Source organism: Pygocentrus nattereri, chromosome 6 (genome assembly GCF_015220715.1).
Source record: "Pygocentrus nattereri isolate fPygNat1 chromosome 6, fPygNat1.pri, whole genome shotgun sequence".
In the NCBI taxonomy this organism is placed as follows: Eukaryota; Metazoa; Chordata; class Actinopteri; order Characiformes; family Serrasalmidae; genus Pygocentrus; species Pygocentrus nattereri.
The window spans coordinates 45674291-45693764 of NC_051216.1; the positions used below are offsets into that span (position 1 = coordinate 45674291).

Sequence of the window (19474 nt, forward strand, 5' to 3'; positions counted from 1 at the left end):
TTCTTAATTTGCTAAGTGAAGACAAGTTCCTTCATAGAGGACACACTGCTGCTCATTTTAAAGCTCAAATACTGTTTATTTACACTTTTTTACATTGTATTTTCAGTTTAACACACTGGATGTAAATGTAAGCCATAGAATGTGGCTTGTGCAAAAGTTATAGCACATTTTATGCCCAATTCATTATTTTTTTCCAGTGTGCCAAACTCAGCAAAATAAAATGCTGTAGTTCAGTGTGCGCTCTGCAGAGGACGTGTGAACTTCATTTGGAGCATCATTTGACCAGTGATGCTCAGACTCCATCCATACATGTACAGTCAGTGTACTCTATACCGCGCCGTATCCGCGAGTGTAACAGGATCAGCAGCGTGAATGCCAAGCAGCGTCAGGAGCGTTCTCAGAGGAGCCGGAGCGAAGCCATAAGCTCTTATGTAAAGCTGCATCCCTCAGTAACCTGCCTGTAGCCTACCCCTGCTGTAAAACCCCATAGAAACCAGTAAGTCTTTCTCTTGGTTCCTGATGGTTTTCTTATGTGTTTTGGCCTTTTTTATGGGTTGGTGTTTGGTTGCTTTCCTAATGGGATATAAAGGTGTTCTCACAGGAAGCTAGTGGCCTTTATTGGAAACCATGAAGCCAATTCCCATTAGAGAGCAAAACCATTAGGTTTGAATCTTGGGCCTTTTTTAGTAGGGTGGGTATACACACACACACACACACACACACACACACACACACACACACACACACACACACAAACACACACACACACACTCTGCCACTGTTACAATGGCAGACTGGTACTAACAGAACCATTTTTTGGTGCTATACAGAACCCTTTTAGGTTCTATGCAATATGCATGGTTCCATATAGAACTTTTTAAGAAATGGTTCCATATAGCAGCAACAGGGGTTCAGCTACTGTTATGATGGCAGGCTTGTACTAACACAAGAACCCTTTTTTGGTGCTATACAAAACCCTTTTCAAAAAGGTTCTATGCAATATGCATGGTTCCATATAGAACTTTTTAAGAAATGGTTCCATATAGCAGCAACAGGGGTTCAGCTACTGTTATGATGGCAGGCTTGTACTAACACAAGAACCCTTTTTTGGTGCTATACAGAACCCTTTTCAAAAAGGTTCTATGCATCATGTATGGTTCTATATAGAACTTTTTAAGAAATGGTTCTATATAGCAGCAACAGGGGTTCTGCTACTGTTATGATGGCAGGCTTGTACTAACAGAAGAACCTTTTTTGCTGCAATATAGAACCTTTTTTTGAAAAGGTTCTATGTGTTATAAGTGGTTCTGTACAGAATGCTTAATTTAATGTTTTCAACTTAAACTCCACTTGATTTCGACTGAACGCCGTGACGCCGCGCGCCACAGGCATGTCCAGACAAGCGCGCGCGCGGATGTCCCGCCCCTAAACCGCGACTCTGCCGATGATGTAACTGTTTCCAAATATAGATCCCGCGTAGCCCCGCCCACCAACCCGTAACTCGCGCGGCGATTGGCGCGCCGCTTCTGCCAGTCAGGTGACGTCACGCGGCTGGTGTTATTGTAAACAGGGGCTTTTTTTTCTCTTTTTTTAAACTTTTCCACGGCGCTTCAGCATCGCGTCCGAACCTGAACGCACCCCTTTGTTCATAAACACGCCGGAAAAACGCGAGACTGAGTTTAAATGGGCAGAAAATCAGACGGAAAGAGGCCGACTGGCTTTAACTGGCGCAGGTTTTTCGCGATTTCCTGCGATAAAACTTCCTTTCTGGACTCAGAAGTGATGATCCCGTCAGTCTTCGTTGAAGCCCAATTAGATAAACTCTCAGACAGATGGTTCTTCGGGTTCTTTGTGGTATCCAGTGATCTATATGGAACCATTTGCATGCTTAAAGGGCTCTTTACACGGTGAAAGGGTTCTTCAGACTGATGGAGAATGTGGTGTATATGGTTCTTTACAGATCCTTTTTATAATCGGTTTCATACAAAGGCCTATACAACACGTTCTCCGGCAATCTGCAGAACCCTTTCACGGTGCAAAGAATCCTTTAGTCATGCAAAGGGTTCTTTCAGTGTTGATGGTTCCATATAGAACCCTTAAAGCTGAAATTCTTCAGAATCTGAAGAACTCTTTTACAATGAAAAGGGTTTTTTGTGTGTTCATGGTTCTACATAGAACCAGTGTTTTTACTAAAGAACCGTTAAGTACCCATCTTTTCTAGAGCATAAAATACACTTTCCACCAACCTGAAGAATGAAGGAAACCATATGAACATGCAAATGGTTCTTTGAGTGTTCATGGTTCTATATAGAACCATTTTCTTTGCTAAAGAACCCTTGGTATCAGGGAATCTTCCATCGCTCCATATCAGCCTGGCTTTTATCAAAACAGTGTTATTATTTAATTATTTCAAGACAACATCAGTCAACCACGTACTGTAAATAACACTAATGTAAATACAGTACGAACTTGACATTGTAAACAATAGCAGAACCCTTTTTAGTGCTATCTAGAACCATTTTCAAAAAGGTTCTATGTAAAACCATACACACAACATATTGTTTCTCAATCAGAAGAACCAATACAGAGAACCATTCAAGCAAGCAAATGTTTCTTTGACTGTTCACAGTTCTATATAGAACCATTGCCTTATCTAAAGAACCCCTGAAGAGTCCATCTTCACATCATCCATAACCATCTGGTCTGGTTCCTCCACCTCACAGTCCACACCGAAACTAATAAACCTCCCTGACTGCGTCACAGTGAAACTGCTTAGAACCTTTTTCAAAAGGGCTCTATATAGCAACCAAAAGGGTTCTTCTATTGTAATAATAATAACTGTAACAGGTGAAGAACCCCTTTGGGTGCTCTATAGAACACTTTTCAAAAAGGTTCTGTGTAGAACCATCTACAGCATACTCTCCATCAATCTGCAGAACCCTTTCATGATGCGAAGAGTCCTTTAATCATGCAAAGGGCTCTTTGAATGCTCTATGTAGAACCATTTTCTTTACCAAAGAACCCTTAACGCAGAAATTCTTCAGAATTCTTTAGATGGTTCTAATTTGAACCTTTTTAAAAATGGCTCTTTATAGAACCATGAACACTCAAAGGACAATTTGCATGATTAAAGTGTTCTTCAGAATATGTTGTAGATGGTTCTATTTAGAACTTTTTTTTTAAATGGTTCTATATGGCATCCAAAAGTGCTCTACTATTATGATCTCAGGCTTGTAAAAATAGAACAACAGGAATGGTTCTTTTTAGAACGAGTTCTAAATAGAACAATTTGTGTGCTTAAATGGTTCTTTGCTTAGTGAAATGGTTCTTCAGATTGATGGAGAACCTTTTTGAAAAAGGTTCTATATCGCACCCAAAAGGACTCTTCTATTTTTACGATATCAAGCATGTAACATTAGAAGAACCAGTTTGGGTGCTCTATAGAACACTTTTCAAAAAGGTTCTATATAGAACCATCTACAGCACATTCTCCATCAGTCTGAAGACCTCTTTCGTGATGTGAAGTGCTCATGGTTCTATAAAGAACCGTTTTCTTTACCAAAGACCTCTCAAAGCAGAAATTCTTCAGAATGTGGTTCTATTTAGAACCTTTCGAAAAAGCACCCAAAAAGGTAATTCTACTCTTATGACCTCAAGAACCCTTTTCAAAAAGGCTGTATGTAGAACCACGTCAATGGAGAAAGGTCATAGATGATTCTATTTAGAACCTTTTTGAAAAGGGTTCATCTGTTGCTACAGTCTCAAGCTTTTGGGAGCTCTGTAGAAAAGATTTTATACGGAACCACGTTTTCCATCAACCTGGAGAACCCTTTAATTATGCAAAGGGTTCTTTGAGTGCTCATGGTTCTACATAGAACCATTTTCTTTACTGAAGAACCCTTGAAGAACCACCTTTTTAAGGAGTGTAGATATTCATAACTGCACATGTGCAGATATTTACACCTCAGCTCCTCCACATTGACCCTTTATTGTTCTATTCTATTTTGTTTTTTATGTTAATTTATGTTAATTTATGTTAATGTAGGTTAATTTTTCTTAGTTTAATACTTGTTTACACTGTGTTTGCTTGTCTGGTCTGTTGCATGTGTGACTCACCAAGGCAAACTCCTCGTGAATGTGATGCTTGGCGAAATACAGTGGGTCCGGTTCGGTTCGGTTCGGTATCCCCGTCTGAACCTGTTTATTTCGGGCTGTTTCATGTAGCGCGCGCTGATACGGGATAAAGGAAGTCCAGCTGGAGTTTCTCTTTAACTTCCCAACCTGCTCCGGAGACCCCACGCGATCAGGGCGCGCGAGCTCGAAGCGCTTCACGCGCATTTGTTTCCTCCCAACAGCACGAGCCAAAAATGGAAAAAAAAAACAGCGGACGGGCTACTCACCTCGGAAGGGACGCGCGCGAGGGGATGAAGGCATCGCCTGACCGTCACGGGGAAGCAACAGAGCCGCGGCGCCCGCCTCGCGGAGACAAACAAACAAACAAACAAAACAAAACAAAACAAAACAAACACCCGGTGGATAAAAGTGCGCGTTTCCGCGCGCGGCTCCCCTCGCGCCGTTTGATCTGGCCGTGTCCGCCGTGTTGAGGAAGTCCTTTTGTTCCAGCTTTTATACGCAGAGCGTCAAAGTTGCGCGCAGGAGGCGGAGCGCGAGCGCCGGTGGGGGGGGGGTTGGATGAGAGGTGGGGGGGGTGTTGGGTGTAGAAGAGTGGAGCGCGAGGACAGAAAAAAAAAGACGAGAAAGAAGAAGAAAGAAAAGGAGAACCCTCGCGCGCGCACCGCGCTCGAACCCTCGCTACAAAGCAGAACGGCCGGTGACGTCACACGGGAGCCGGCGCTCCCCGCCTCGAGGCCGGTCTCTTCTCCTTGCTCGACTGTGACGCAGGAGTTGCCGGAGCGCGAGCGAAGCGGCGTCCCGCGCGCAGCCCCGTACCTGCCGGCTTTGGACACGCTGCGCGCGCCTTCGCGCGACGCTCTAAAGGCTTGAAAGCAGAACTTCAGCAACTTTCGAGTCACTCCAGCAAGCAGAGGACCGAGGAGGTTCCTCAAGGGTTCTCCAGCAACAGAGCGGGTCTTTTCCTGCAGGAACATCTGCGCGCTGAAAAGGTTCTTCAGATCCATGGAGGATGTAAGAGGGGTCTTTATAGAGACTTTAAGAAGGGGTTCTGTACAGCACCGATAAGGGTTCTTCTGTTACAAGACCAATTTCAAGAAAAGTTCTACAAAGAATGTAACACATAGAACCTTTTTGGAATGGGTTTGTTATGGCACCGAAAAGGGTTCTTCTGTTCTGCATTCATAGCAGAAGCAGAACCATTTTTGTGCTATATAGAACCAGTTTCGAAAAGGTTCTATACAGAACCATTTGTATACAATACATAGAACCTTTTTGGAAATGGTTCTATATAGCACCAAAAACGGTTCTTCTGTTATTACAAGCCTGCCATCGTAACAGTAGCAGAGCCCCTGTTGCTGCTATATAGAACCAATTCTTAAAAAGTTCTGTATAGAACCATATATTATGCATAGAACGTTTTTGTGCTATATAGAACCATTTTCAAAAAGGTTCTAAACAGAACCATTTATAACACATAGAACCTTTTTGAAAATGGTTCTATATAGCACAAAAAGGGTTCTTCTGTTATTATAAGCCTGCTATCATAACAGTAGCAGAACCCCTTTTATTGCTATATAGAACCATTTCTTTGAAAGTTCTATATAGAACCATACATAATGCATAGAACCTTTTTTTAAAAAGTTCTATATAGCACCAAAAAAGGTTCTTCTGTTAGTACAAACCTGCCATCGTAACAGTAGCAGAACCCCTTTTACTGCTATATAGAACAATTTCTTTAAAAGTTCTATATAGAACCATACATTATGCATAGAACCTTTTTGAAAAGGGTTCTAGCACCAAAAAAGGTTCTTATATTGTTACAAGCTTGCGATCATAGCAATTTTGCTGCTATAAAGAACCATTTAAAAAAAGTTCTATATAGAACCATATATAGTATATAGAACCTTTTTAAAAAGGTTCTTCTGTTGTTATAAGTGTGCCATCCTAACAATAGCAGAACTTATTTTGGTCTTACTTTATTCAAATAAAGTTCTATGTATAGAACCATTTCAGAATGCAAAGAATTATTTAAGCATGCTCATGGTTCTAGAACCATAGTCTTAAAGAACCCATGAAGAACCATCTTTTAAGAGTGATGTTTCCTTTCTTTCTTACTTTCTTCATCTCTTCTTTTTTCCTTTCTTTCTTCTTTCTTTCTTCCCTTCTTTCTTTCTTTCGTATTTCTTCTTTCATTCTTTCTTCCCTTTTTTCCTTTCTTCCTTCTTTCCTTTCTTTTTCTTTCTTTCTTTTCTTCCCTTCTTTTTTCCTTTCTTTCTTTCGTATTTCTTCTTTCATTCTTTCTTCCCTTCTTTTTTCCTTTCTTCCTTCTTTCCTTTCTTTTTCTTTCTTTCTTCCCTTCTTTCTTTCTTTCTTTTGGTCCTTCTTTCTTCCTCCCTTTCTTTCTTTCTTTCTCCCTTTCTTTCTTTCTTCCTTCCTTTCTTCCCTTCTTTCTTTCAATCCTTCCAGTCTGTTTGGTGTGGTCATCTCGGTGATGGAGCTTTTTCTTTTTTTCATGTTCCGTTTTCCCGCCGTCCGTTCATGTCAGCGCGCGAGGACCGGTTGCCTCACAGTTGCATCATCGCGCGGTTTGTGACTTTAAGAGTTTTAATATTTCATCTCATCTCTAAAGTCGCTCGAGTTCGGGACTCGGGACGGTTTCTAAACACTGCGGTACCGAAACCGGACGATTCCTGAATCGCGTCCGCGCGCAGCTCTGAGCCTCGCGCGGTCTTCAGGCGCACCGTCAGAAATGAAGGTTCATCATGAACAGTGCAGATGTTCCTCAGAGCTCCAGCGGTGGTTTACGGTCTGACTGTGAACCTTGGAGACGCTTTTCCAGGTGAAAAGTTCCTATTTGTGCAGTTCTGTTCTCTGACTAAAGGCACTGAGGCGGACCCTCAGGGTCCCAGCCCAGTGACAAGAGGGGTCTCAGCCCAGTGACAAGAGGGGTCCCGCCACAGTGACAAGTGGGGTCCCAGCCCAGTGACAAGAGGGGTTCCGCCACAGTGACAAGAGGGGTCCTGCCACAGTGACAAGAGGGGTCCCAGCCCATTGACAAGAGGGGTCCCACCACAGCGACGAGAGGTCTCACGCCAGTGACAAGAGGGGTCCCAGCCCAGTGACAAGAGGGGTTCCGCCACAGTGACAAGAGGGGTCCCAGCCCATTGACAAGAGGGGTCCCGCCCTAGTAACAAGTGGGTCTGACTATGTTCCGTGTAGGAACTTTTAGACCTCGGCTCTTTTTTAAGCTACTTCTACTTCTGCTTCTGCTTCCTTCAGCTCATGGCCTCTGGCAGAAGGCGGCTCTTTCTAGCGGACCTGGTCCAGTAGACTCTGCTCACTGTAAGCGGGACTGCGTGTCCTTATCAGGTATTATTTGATCATTTGTTTTATGGTAAATTGAGACACTTAAGTCACAGGTTCTGAGTCTCTCTCTGAAAATGCTTTGGCAAATTGGGAGATTCAGACTTTTGGAATAATATACACACACACACACACACACACACACACACATATGTGAGGTTTTACACTTCAGATGTTTAAGAGGAAGTTTTACATTTACTAATTAACTCTTCTTTTTTAGACCTTCTCTTCAGCTCCACTGAGGTTGGGCTCCAGTGCTAAAGCTCTAAAGTGAGAGTCCAATCTCTGTGTGTGTGTAAAACCCAGAAGGAGAAATGCCTTAGATGTGTGTGTGTGTGTGTGTGTGTAAAACCCAGAAGGAGAAATGCCTTAGATGTGTGTGTGTGTGTGTGTGTAAAACCCAGAAGGAGAAGTGCCTTAGATGTGTGTGTGTGTGTGTGTGTGTGTGTATAAATAAAACGCCAGACCTCTAAAGCGCGAGGCGTCCAGTCACAGAGCAGCGCGACTGAGTGAAGCTACACCCGCAGAAAATGACCTGAATCCTGAGGGGTGAAAGGGCCCGAGTGACCAGTGGAGCCCTCGCGTTTCTGCTCCAGTGACAGTTTTCTGGTTCAACAATGAGAAAATCAGAGTATATCAGAGCCGAAGCGGTGCAGCGAAGCCCAGCGGACGGGTCTGAGCTCCCTGAGGGGTTCGGCTCGGAAAACAGGCGGTGCTCCAAACTGTTCCCACAGCTTTTCTCCCTTTCCCAGCGACCGGGAAGCTCCCCGTGTTTCACCCGCAAGAGCCGCCCGAGGAAACAGCGCACAGACCCCAACCAGAGCGCGATGTCACCGCGCGTGGAGATCGGAGGGCACGCGCAGCAAATGCCCAAACAGAGTGGGGTTTGAACTTGTTTGGATGACGTGGACACGGGCGAATTAGCGCGCGCAGGTACATCCTGCACGTGGGCACACGCGCAGCCCAAAGGCAGCCGAGCAGAATGACCATAACGACACCTTCATAAAACAGAGCTATCTCAGAGACACGGGCCAAAAGCACACGTGAAACGTCCGAACAGCGCGGCTTGTCCTCATTACAGGGGAATTCCACCCTTTTCCCCAAAATTTCCTCGACATGTAAACAGTCCGGTAGAGTGAAGTGCGTCACCATCACAGATACAACAGTACAACACAGATATGGCCATTTTATTTACCGTCCAGAACCACCAGAGAACCCACACGGGCTGAGTAAGTTTTCTCTGGGAACAATTTACCTTATAAGGCCCTAAAATACATTTTAAGACAAAACCTGTTTACAAAACTACCATAAAACGACCGCTCGGACATCAGGCAGCGCCTTTCATGTAGGAGCCTTCAGTGAGGAGCTTTTAGAGGCGGACGTCTGGTTCCTATCACCACCACTGTGAACAGTTCTGACTGTACGTTTGTTTAGAACGGAGCATTTCGCACCAAACCGCTCTGAATGACTTCGTTTACATTTGCTTAGCAGTTAAATGTGTAGAATTTGTTTTTTAAAAAGCCGGCGGACTTTCCCTTCAGCGTTACTGAAGACCGCTAACAAGACGCAGCAGTCTGAGGAAATTAGCCATTTAGCTAGTTACAAACGGCGCCCACGTCCGGGAGAAAAGCTGCTATTTCTGACTGAAGCCGTCCAGCTAAACTGATACGACTCAAAATAAAAGATTAAGAGCACTTTCTAGACTTTCCACTCACGTTTCAGAGCAGATTTCACCTTAAAAATGAACATTTTGTGCGCTATTTTTTGTTGTGCTCTGCACTTGCTGTACGCGAGCCAAACATGGTATCGCGAGATTTCGGTGGTGGACAGTAACTGAGTAAATGTAATTAGTTTGGGCTGGTTTGTGTTTATGAACAGACGCCTACAGATCAACATAGTAAAGGAGCTCATCTGTGATCCTGAGTTTAAAGCCAGTTTTTATTCAACTTAAACTTGGAACTAAGTTGTAAATAAATCTGAAACTGAAACTTTGCTTGTGTGTAAAAAGTGATTTCAGAGCCACTCGGTTCTCCCTGATGGAAACTGTTTACCTTCAGTGTTTTGTGCTTATGATCATTTTAATAGACGTCAGCGTCACTAATTAATGACGTTCTATTAAAAGACTGGTTTACCAAGAGAGACGCTGGAGGACTTTCACCTGAAATGAGTTCATGAAGCCAGTCTGGTTATAAAAATGATAACAGGACATCAGAGCCAGAATTACTCTTTTAGTACTTTTACTTTATACTTAAGTACATTTGAAGGTAAATACTTTAGTACTTTTACTCAAGTGGAGGTCTAAAGGGAGGAACTTCTACTTTTACTGGAGGAATATTTTACCTTGGGTGTCTCTACATTAACTCAAGCACATGATTTGTGTACTTTGTCCACCTCTGCGAGATTTCGCTTCTACGCTGTATGTCCAGTCATACATTTTGAGAACCAGCAGTTCCCAAAGACACTCTAGGCATTTCACCTAGCACATGAGGGGTTTGTTAGTTAGTTAATGAGTTACATCAGGTGTGCTTGATGAGGGGCAAGCACCAAAATGTGCATAGCATGGGGTCTGCAAGACTGTGTTTGGGAGCCCCTGACCTAGAACCTGTTTTTGGACTGATATGAAAGGTTACTGTGAGTGTACTGTTACAAAGACTTTGAGGCATCACGTGTCTAAGCTTCCACTGTGAGTTACAAGAGGAAGTCAAGAAACAAAGGTGCCAGAAAGGGTTCTACGAAGAGGAGAGCCACATTGGGTTCCCATAAGAACCTTTCAGTCAAGTGCTAAATAGACTGGGGCAATCGTGGGCTGGAGGTTCGGGAACCAACCCTAAGATGGGAAGGTTGCCGGTTCGATCCCCTCGGTTGACAGTTCATGACTGAAGTGTCCTTGAGCAAGACGCCTAACCCCCAATTGCTACCTGGGTGCCATGGGTAGGGCTGCCCCCTAGCACGACCTTTTTACAATCTTTTTTATCCTTTCAATCAAACAGGCTGTTTTCATTATTATGCCTTTAAGTCTGATATATGTAAATGAGCTCTGTCCTGATTGGCTTATACTGTGCCTAGTTCCAAAAGCAGTCCAACCTGCAACACTCCTTATAACTTCAGAGTGAGTGAGCAGGGCTAAACCACCATAGGGAAAATGTGTGGATATATGTAAATGTGTTGATTTTTGTGACATCAGAGAAACTGTGAAATCAAAATAGGCCCTTTTTGCAGCTAAGTGTTCATAAATGGACTGTAAGATATGTTTTGAGATGTCAGCAATGTTTATATAGTGCATCAAACCTTTTCTATTTAATAATTCAGTTTTCCATGATACCGGCCCTTTAAGAGGTCTTGGTCAAAAATGTGTTCGCAGCATGAGTTTGTGATGCCTGCCTGTCCGAGGTCGGTGCATGTGTGTCTGTGTGCCTTTGCCTAATTTTGCATGTGTGGGTGGTGATGCAAAGTGAGAATCGTCCACTGTTTTTTAAAGGTCAGCGATTCCTCTCAAGCAAGCACACAAGCAAATGTTTGTTAATATGAGTAAAACACATGTATTTGGACTAAACAACAAGTACATGATGATGATGATGATGATGATGAAGATGAAGATGATGAAGAAGATGATGAACATCTTGTGGGAGGGTATGTGGCTGCACTATGCCCCAGAGGGACCAGCCTGTGTCCAGCAGGACTACTACGCGATATCATCCAACAGGGCAGCATATTCTTTTTACGTGTATAGTTCCCTTATTCACTAAATACAGTGAATTAAAGGGCCCATCCCCTACATTTTCCTTGCATGTTCTTTCCTCCACTGGGGTCCACTTGCACTTTTATGCACAAAAAACAGTCACTGTTCATTATTTACATTTCTGTCTATTCAGCCTGCAGGCCCCACCCTTTTCACGCTGAAGGTAAAAGAAGTGTTTCAGCTTTTTTGAACGAGGCAAAATACAATGCAGCCAATCAGAACAGAGCTCATTTACATATAACAGAGTGTTTAATTCTAAGGGGTAAAAAGAGGTTAGAAAATGGTCCCACGAGAACAAATTATGACCCATTTTGGTGCGTAAAACCAAACGTCATAGTAAAATAATATAGAAAAAAGGTGTAGGATATGAATCCCTAAAAACTGACATATGTAAATTAGTTTGTTGTGATTGGCTTCCTTGTAATGTGCGTCGTTCAAAAAGCAGTCCATGCTGAAACATTCCTTATAGCTTTAATGTGAATTGGTTTTTATGATGTCACAAAAGCAACATATTCAAAATAAGAAAAAGATATTTGAGCTATTGACTCTTTAATGATTAAAAGTTTAATATTTATTAAATGCAAATGTGTTTATATACTTTTATTATACCTTTACGTCTTTCAGCGTTGGGTGGTCTACATTGTGACTCTGACTAACTACTCATGCACGCAAAATTTCTTGGGGGGGGGTGGTCAGATTTGGCAACCCTGAAGATAAATCACCTTGTTATGGCTGTCTTCTGGCCAAAGTCCAGATCATGATGTCAGTGGTAATGACATCACCCTGAAGTATGTCATCTCGCTCACTGTACATTTGTAGTGAGGGGCCAAAGAACCACTCTTGCTTCTTTAAAGAGACACTCCAGTGTTTTTCAACCTTTAACATCTTTAAAGAGTCTGCTGTGTCTTTAGCACACAGTCGATTATCTCAGCCAAATATTTCAACATAATAATAACAATAATAATAATAATAATAATACTTAATAATAATAATTTTTATTTTTAAAATGAATTTTTATAGTTATTCAAGAAATTATAAGTATTAATTTAGAATTAGAAGAAAATGACACAGATCAAATTAGAGGATAAAAACCACGAGATGTAGAGTTTTAATCAAATGCTAAGTTTATAAAGAGATACGTTTTTAGCTGCTTCTTAAAAGTGAGCACTGAGCTCGACTGTCTAATCAAAGGTGGAATTGAGTTCCACAGTTTAGAAGCAGAATAACTGAACGAGTCTCTCCACGTTTTCTGTATTTCGCAGACGGTGTTTGTTGATGGTCAATATCTGCAGGTCTGAGATCATAGACAGACAGACACTCTGTGATGTAAGCTGGGCTTCAAGGTCATTTGGAGCTTTAAAAGTTAGAAGCAGCATCTATAGGGAGAGGTACGGGCATCCAGTACAGTTCTGTTTTTGTTAGGATTTGTGCTGCTGCGTTTTCTAGGAGTTGTAGAAGATAGACTGTTTTCTTAGGAAGTCCAGTCAGAAGACCATTACAGTGATCAACTCTGCTTGTAACAAACGCATGAGCGAGTTTCTCTGCGTCGCTCTGAGAGAGAAAAGGCCGAACTTTAGCGACGTTTCTCAAATGATAAAAAGCTACTTTAGTGACCGTGTTTACTTCTGGGATAAAGCAGAGCTCAGAGTCTAAGATCCCACCCAGGTTTCCTACTTCAGGTTTGGTTTATGAAGCTAAAGAGCCAAGTTTCTCATGAAGCAGCTTTCTCTGAGTTTTTGTACCAACGATCAGTATTTCCGTTTTTTCATCCTTTAATTGTAGAAAATGTTGCGACATCCACTGAGAAACATCTGACAGACAGCTGGTTAGTCCAGCATGTTTCTCTTAACTAAAAACTGTTGACTTCAAATACATTGACAATAGAAGTCAATGGGCAGATGCATCAGATGTTCTATTTTGATAATAAAGACAGGGAAGAGCGTGATATTATCGTCCATGGTGATTGTAGTGACCTGATCTGTGTTCACTGCCCAATTTTGCACCTCGCTTGTGCACCACTGTCATGCATGTGTAGAGAACATGACTTTTACTGGCACTACCTGATCTGTACAGCATGTGTGCGAGCATTATAGGGCACTTACCCTGTGTGTCCAGCGTGATCCTGCTTTTATGTCCATTTAAATGCCCACTTTAAATCCCCACGGCAACGTATAGAGTGCAAAACTTTCCCTTGTGTCTCAGACAGTCCTCGGATTGACTCAGGCTGTGAGTTCAGTGTTGATAATCAGAAATGTGCAGCTAAAACATGTCAAACTGAGGCTTAAGGCTAGCCATGCGGTGTGTGCATGCTTCTGAGCTTAGAGAGTCGGGGAGGGCAGAAAAATGCAAAAGAGGCAACAAATGCAGTGTCCCAAGTCAACACACCGAGTGCACTTTCCCTCTTCCCCTCAAAATCAACAGGCCCTAAACCACATTTTAACAGATAAATCACATCACATACGACACATATTATTATACAATTGTTAATATCTAACTCTGTCTGTCAGTTTACATTGATTTTGAGCATAAAAAATATCTGATATTAAATATGCAACTCGATTTGTCATTAAACATAAGGCCTGTCCTGCTGTTTATCAGAGTTTTAGCACTCAGTATGAATCCAGGACAGAATATCAATGAAAAGCATGTTCGCCTTATGCTAAGTGTTTTTTTTTTTACTCATAATAACCAACAGAATGAATCACCATCAAAATGATTGCACTTTCAGCTCACAGACACTCCAAACTAATGATTTATGAAAATATAACTACTACTGCAATTGTTTTCAAGATCTCTTTAAATGCTAAATTTAGCAGGCGCTTGGTCGAAAATCAAAAATTACTCAAATTCATAAAGATATCGAATTTCTGTTTGCAGTTACACGTCAAACAGTGACATATCTGAGCAGCCCAGGGTCTCCTGAAAATAACAAAGTATTGCATGTGTGACTGTCACATGTAAACACTTTAAAATTGCAATTGTAATTGACCCAAAAATACCAAAACAATCCCAAAAATTTTAGTGTTTTAAGGGTTAAAACTGTAGTTGAGCTGTAACAAAAGGCCTTTTTGCTTTGTGTAAGATGCCATTCTTAGCCTGTGTTTGCTCTACAATTACAATAGTGTGAGCAAAGCTGGGCAAAATACAAGCTCAATCTCAAATGGCTTTGGCCCTATTGGAGCTGGATTAGTTTTATATGGGGAGGTGCTGTAACTACCGACAAGATCCGTGACTTTTATCCCGTAATATTCTGTAATATCTATAGTTTTTACGGGTCTGCTACGTAATCATTCCGGAGTGAATTACCTTCTATAATTCACCCGATTCCGAGCTCCTTTAGTAACAGCAGTCCTGTTCGAATGGACGTAACACTACAGAAATCTGGAAATATAAGCGGAGATCCCCTTTAACGGTCAAGTCAAGCTACATTTCAGTGGTTAGCTTTGTCTACAGGTCACAAAAAAAGTATTCAAACTCCAGCAGCACTGCCGTGTCTGATCCACTCGTACCAGCACAGCACATGCTAACATGCCACCACCACGTCGGTGTTACTGCAGTGCTGAGAATGATCCACCACTCAAATAGTATCTGCTCCTGGGGGGGGGGCCATGGGGGTCCTGGCCATTGAGGAACAGGGTGAAAGGGAGGTAAACCTAGTGACAGCAGTAGATGTGTCACAAAGATGACACAAGCATTATCAGGCACAAAGCTCTGTGTGTGTGTGTGTGTGTGTGTGTGTGTGGTAACAGGATTATCGCTTCTCATAATGAGCTCATGTCGTCAAAGTGACTCAGGTGTCTGTGCAGCCATATTCCAGCTGTAGAATTCCTCTCTGATGATCAGGGAATTCCTGCCATTCCTGTGGTCTGCACAGTCAGAGGAGGCTTCTGTGGGTTTCCGAGCAGTGGTCAACAATGTGCGATGACATTGCTCATGACATCACACTTGTGCCGGTGTGCCTTTCGGATTCCAGCCTCTGATGGGAAAGGAAGTGGAAACACCGCTCGTTTCTCATCCTCCCATCATTTATCCCGGCTGTGCTAATCGTGCATATTTCTTATGTGACGTCTTTTGATGCTCTTTGGCAAAATAACACCTCTCCGGAATACTTTATGTTCTACGCTCTTTAAAAAGACGGCTCTTTAACGGTTCTTTAGTAAAGAAAATGCTTCTATGTAGAACCACAGACACTCAAAGAGCTCTTTGCATGATTAAAGGGTTCTTTGCATCTTGAGACTGATAGAGAATGTGCTGTAGATGGCTTTATATAACCTTCTTGTATAGGGTTCTATTTAGCACCAAAAATGGTTCTTATATTGTTGCAATGTCAATCTTTTTACAGCAGAAGAACCTTTTGCAAAAAGGCTCTATGTAGAACCATCTACAGCATGATCTCCATCAATCTGAAGAATGCTTTCGTGATGCATAGAACCCTGTAATCATGCAAAGGCTTCTTTGAGTGTTCACAGTTCTACATAGAACCAATTTCTTTACTGAAGAACCCTGGAAGAACCATCTTTTTTAAGCGGGTGGGCTTTTTTTGACTTACTTATTTCCATTAAAGGCCCCATGTCATGGAAGACTGGATTTTCCTCATCATTTTGATGTAAACACTGTCAAAGTTTCTCCTCATATATCCGGTCCAAGTTATAAGGAGTGTTTCCGTTCGGAATGAGACCCAATACAAGGCAGCGAATCAGAACAGAGCTAATTTACATTCAAACTGCATGTCGAGAAAAGCTTTTTGACAAGACATTTTGTAAAATACAATAAATAATTAATTAAACAATCTGCGATTTGTTGTCTTGAGCCTTTATTTAACTGAGAAAAGCACAAAGACAATTTTCCAATGTTTTCTCTGATCAACTTTTTCACATTTTGTGAAAATAAACATGTTTAGAATTTGATGCCTGCAACACACACAAAAAAAGTTGGGCCTGAGGCTTGTTTACCACCGAGCTACATCACTTTTCCATTTAATTACACTTTTTAATAATATGGGTTATTAAAAAATTGTTACCTTTTTGCAAATGGAAATTTTGCCCATTCTTGTTTGACACAAGAGCTCAGCTGCTCAACACATTGTGGTCGTCGTTGCCTGGTTCTCCTCTTCATGATGCGCCATACATTTTCAATAGGAGGCAGATCTGGACCGAAGGCAGGCCAGTCAAGCCCACGCATGTGCAGAATGAGGCCTGGCATTGTCTTGTTGAAATAACCATGGACTTCCTGGGAAAAGACGTCGTCTTGATGACAGCATATGTCTGTTTAAAATCCCAATATATGCCGCAGCATCAATGGTACCTTCACACATACGCAAGTCACCCATGCCATGGGCACTGATGCACCCCAATACCATGACAGATGATGGCTTTTGCATCTCTCTCTGATAAAAGTCTGGATGGTCCCTTTGTTTTTTTGGCACTATATATGTTTTTTTCCCAAATAGAAGCTGAAATGTGGGCTCATCTGTCGACAGCACAAGTTTCCACTGTCCTTTGGACCGTCTGACATGAGCTCAGGCCCAGGGAACTCGGCGGCATTTCTGCATAGAACTGATGTGTGGTTTTCTCCTTGCCTAACAGAGTTTCAATTTGATTTTCTTGATGCAATGATGGACAGTGGTGGACAAAGTACACAAACACTGTAAAGTAGAGGTACCCAAGGTAAAATATTCCTCCAGTAAAAGTAGATGTTCCTCCCTTTAGACCTCCACTTGAGTAAAAGTACTAAAGTATTTACCTTCAAATGTACTTAAGTATAAAGTAAAAGTACTAAAAGAGTAATTCTGGCTCTGATGTCCTGTTATCATTTTTATAACCAGACTGGCTTCATGAACTCATTTCAGGTGAAAGTCCTCCAGCGTCTCTCTTGGTAAACCAGTCTTTTAATAGAACGTCATTAATTAGTGACGCTGACGTCTATTAAAATGATCAGAAGCACAAAACACTGAAGGTAAACAGTTTCCATCAGGGAGAACCGAGTGGCTCTGAAATCACTTTTTACACACAAGCAAAGTTTCAGTTTCAGATTTATTTACAACTTAGTTCCAAGTTTAAGTTGAATAAAAACTGGCTTTAAACTCAGGATCACAGATGAGCTCCTTTACTATGTTGATCTGTAGGCGTCTGTTCATAAACATAAACCAGCCCAAACTCATTTACTATAAAATGAAATGGTGTTTGTAGAAATTCAGAAAAAAGCCGCGTCAGTCTCGACTGCATATGTGGACATATTTCTATATTGAGCTCTATTTACACAAAGTTAGGTTAGTTCATCAACATAGTTCATCATCAAAACGAAATAAAAAGCCTAAAGTCCAGGCAGGGTGCGTGAAACATGGCACAATTATGTAGCATATCTACTATGTTCCATAAACTAATGAAGACGTACCCTATGGGGTACCACACCAGGGAAGCGTTTAGGGTACATTTTTAATGAAAGTGAATTCAAATACAGTTTTATCTGATAAACTTTAAAGTTTTTTAACACTGCACTTATTTTTCTTGCACAACTGCTTTAAAACTGTATTGCAAAGCAGATACAGCAACACTGAACCACCTTTATTCCACAGCTACTTCTATCTGTCTTATTTTGTGGTAGTTGATTGTCCAAAAACCCTCCTCACCAGATCACGCATAACCTAAATAACCGCTGCGGAGGGGGTCCATGTCTTCGGTTCCCTCACACAGGCCTGGATGAGTCAGTGAGAGTCTCTTGGCTGGGTGATCACCAGAGTGTGACGAAACCCTTCTACAGACCCAGACGTTTGCCCTCGTGTGACCCGGACAGAGACACAGAGAGAGAGAGAGACAGACTGTACCGTCTGCTGCTGAATGGTGCCCATACATGAGGACGAAAGCTGAGGAAGATAAACACTAAGCCCTTTCAAACAAAGCTCGGCAAATACTGAGAACACAACCAGCACTGCAGTACAGTCAGAGCTGGTTTAAGAGGAGCCTGGCCACTTCCTATTTCTCACGTTATATCAAAAACACGAATGCCAGAGGGCGCCCAAGAGCGAGTCCTAAATGAATGGGAGCTAAATGGCTAAAACTAAAGGTAAAAATAGCTTCTAACCGCTTGTTCAGGACCTTCCTTTCATTTGGAAAGCAGGAGGATGCGTTTCAGTAAAAAAATAAACAAAACTTCCCCGTATGTTTCCTTTTTTCTACAGCAAACTACTGATTGCTAACCAATCAATGCTTAGTAGCAGTAATGCTAATCAGCGCTCAGTAGCAGTAATGCTAATCAGCGCTCAGTAGCAGTAATGCTAACCAATCAGTGCTCAGTAGCAGTAATGCTAACCAATCAGCACTCAGTAGCAGTAATGCTAACCAGTGTTCAGTAGCAGTAATGCTAACCGGCGCTTAGTAGCATTAATGCTAACCAATCAGCACTCAGTAGCAGTAATGGTAACCAATCAGCACTCAGTAGCAGTAATGCTAACCAGCGTTCAGTAGCAGTAATGCTAACCAGCGCTTAGTAGCATTAATGCTAACCAATCAGCGCTCAGTAGCAGTAATGCTAACCAGCGTTCAGTAGCAGTAATGCTAACCAGTGCTTAGTAGCATTAATGCTAACCAATCAGCGCTCAGTAGCAGTAATGCTAACCAGCGTTCAGTAGCAGTAATGCTAACCAGCGCTTAGTAGCATTAATGCTAACCAATCAGCACTCAGTAGCAGTAATGCTAACCAGCGTTCAGTAGCAGTAATGCTAACCAGCGCGTAGTAGCATTAATGCTAACCAATCAGCGCTCAGTAGCAGTAATGCTAACCAATCAGCACTCAGTAGCAGTAATGCTAGCTTCCTACTGCCCAAAACCTGTTTGCTGTAGAAAAAAATAAACATACAGGTATAATTACTTTGCTTCTTTGGTGAAATACGTCCTTCTACTATCCCAAATTAAAGGAAGGTCCTGGTCAAACGGTTAGAAACTATTCTCACTTTGTTTTTAGCTGTTTAGCCCCATTCAGCCCCATTCGTGTAGACCTCGCTCGCGGGCGCCCTCTGCCGTTTTGCAGGCGTGCGTTTGATATAACGGGAGAAATAGGAAGTGGTCGGGCCCCTTAAACCGCTCGGCGCTGCGCTTTCCCTGCTGCAGGAACGATCAGCTCCACTCCAGCGCGTCAGGCCGGCACCAAAGCGCCTGTAAGACTTTGGCGCCATCTAGTGGACAGCCAGTGTCTCAGGCCGCAGGCAGTGAATTCATAACCATTTTGTGTGAGGGAGCTTTT

At 42.3% G+C, this 19474-nt stretch overlaps 1 long non-coding RNA gene across 1 annotated transcript; it reads left to right on the forward strand.

Annotated features, from left to right (window-relative positions):
• Window positions 1-6711: 6711 nt before the first annotated feature.
• Window positions 6712-9402, forward strand: LOC108430480. The gene is made up of 3 exons (XR_001858083.2): window positions 6712-7328; window positions 7414-7503; window positions 7718-9402. It is a non-coding gene; the product is annotated as an uncharacterized LOC108430480 (long non-coding RNA).
• Window positions 9403-19474: the final 10072 nt, after the last annotated feature.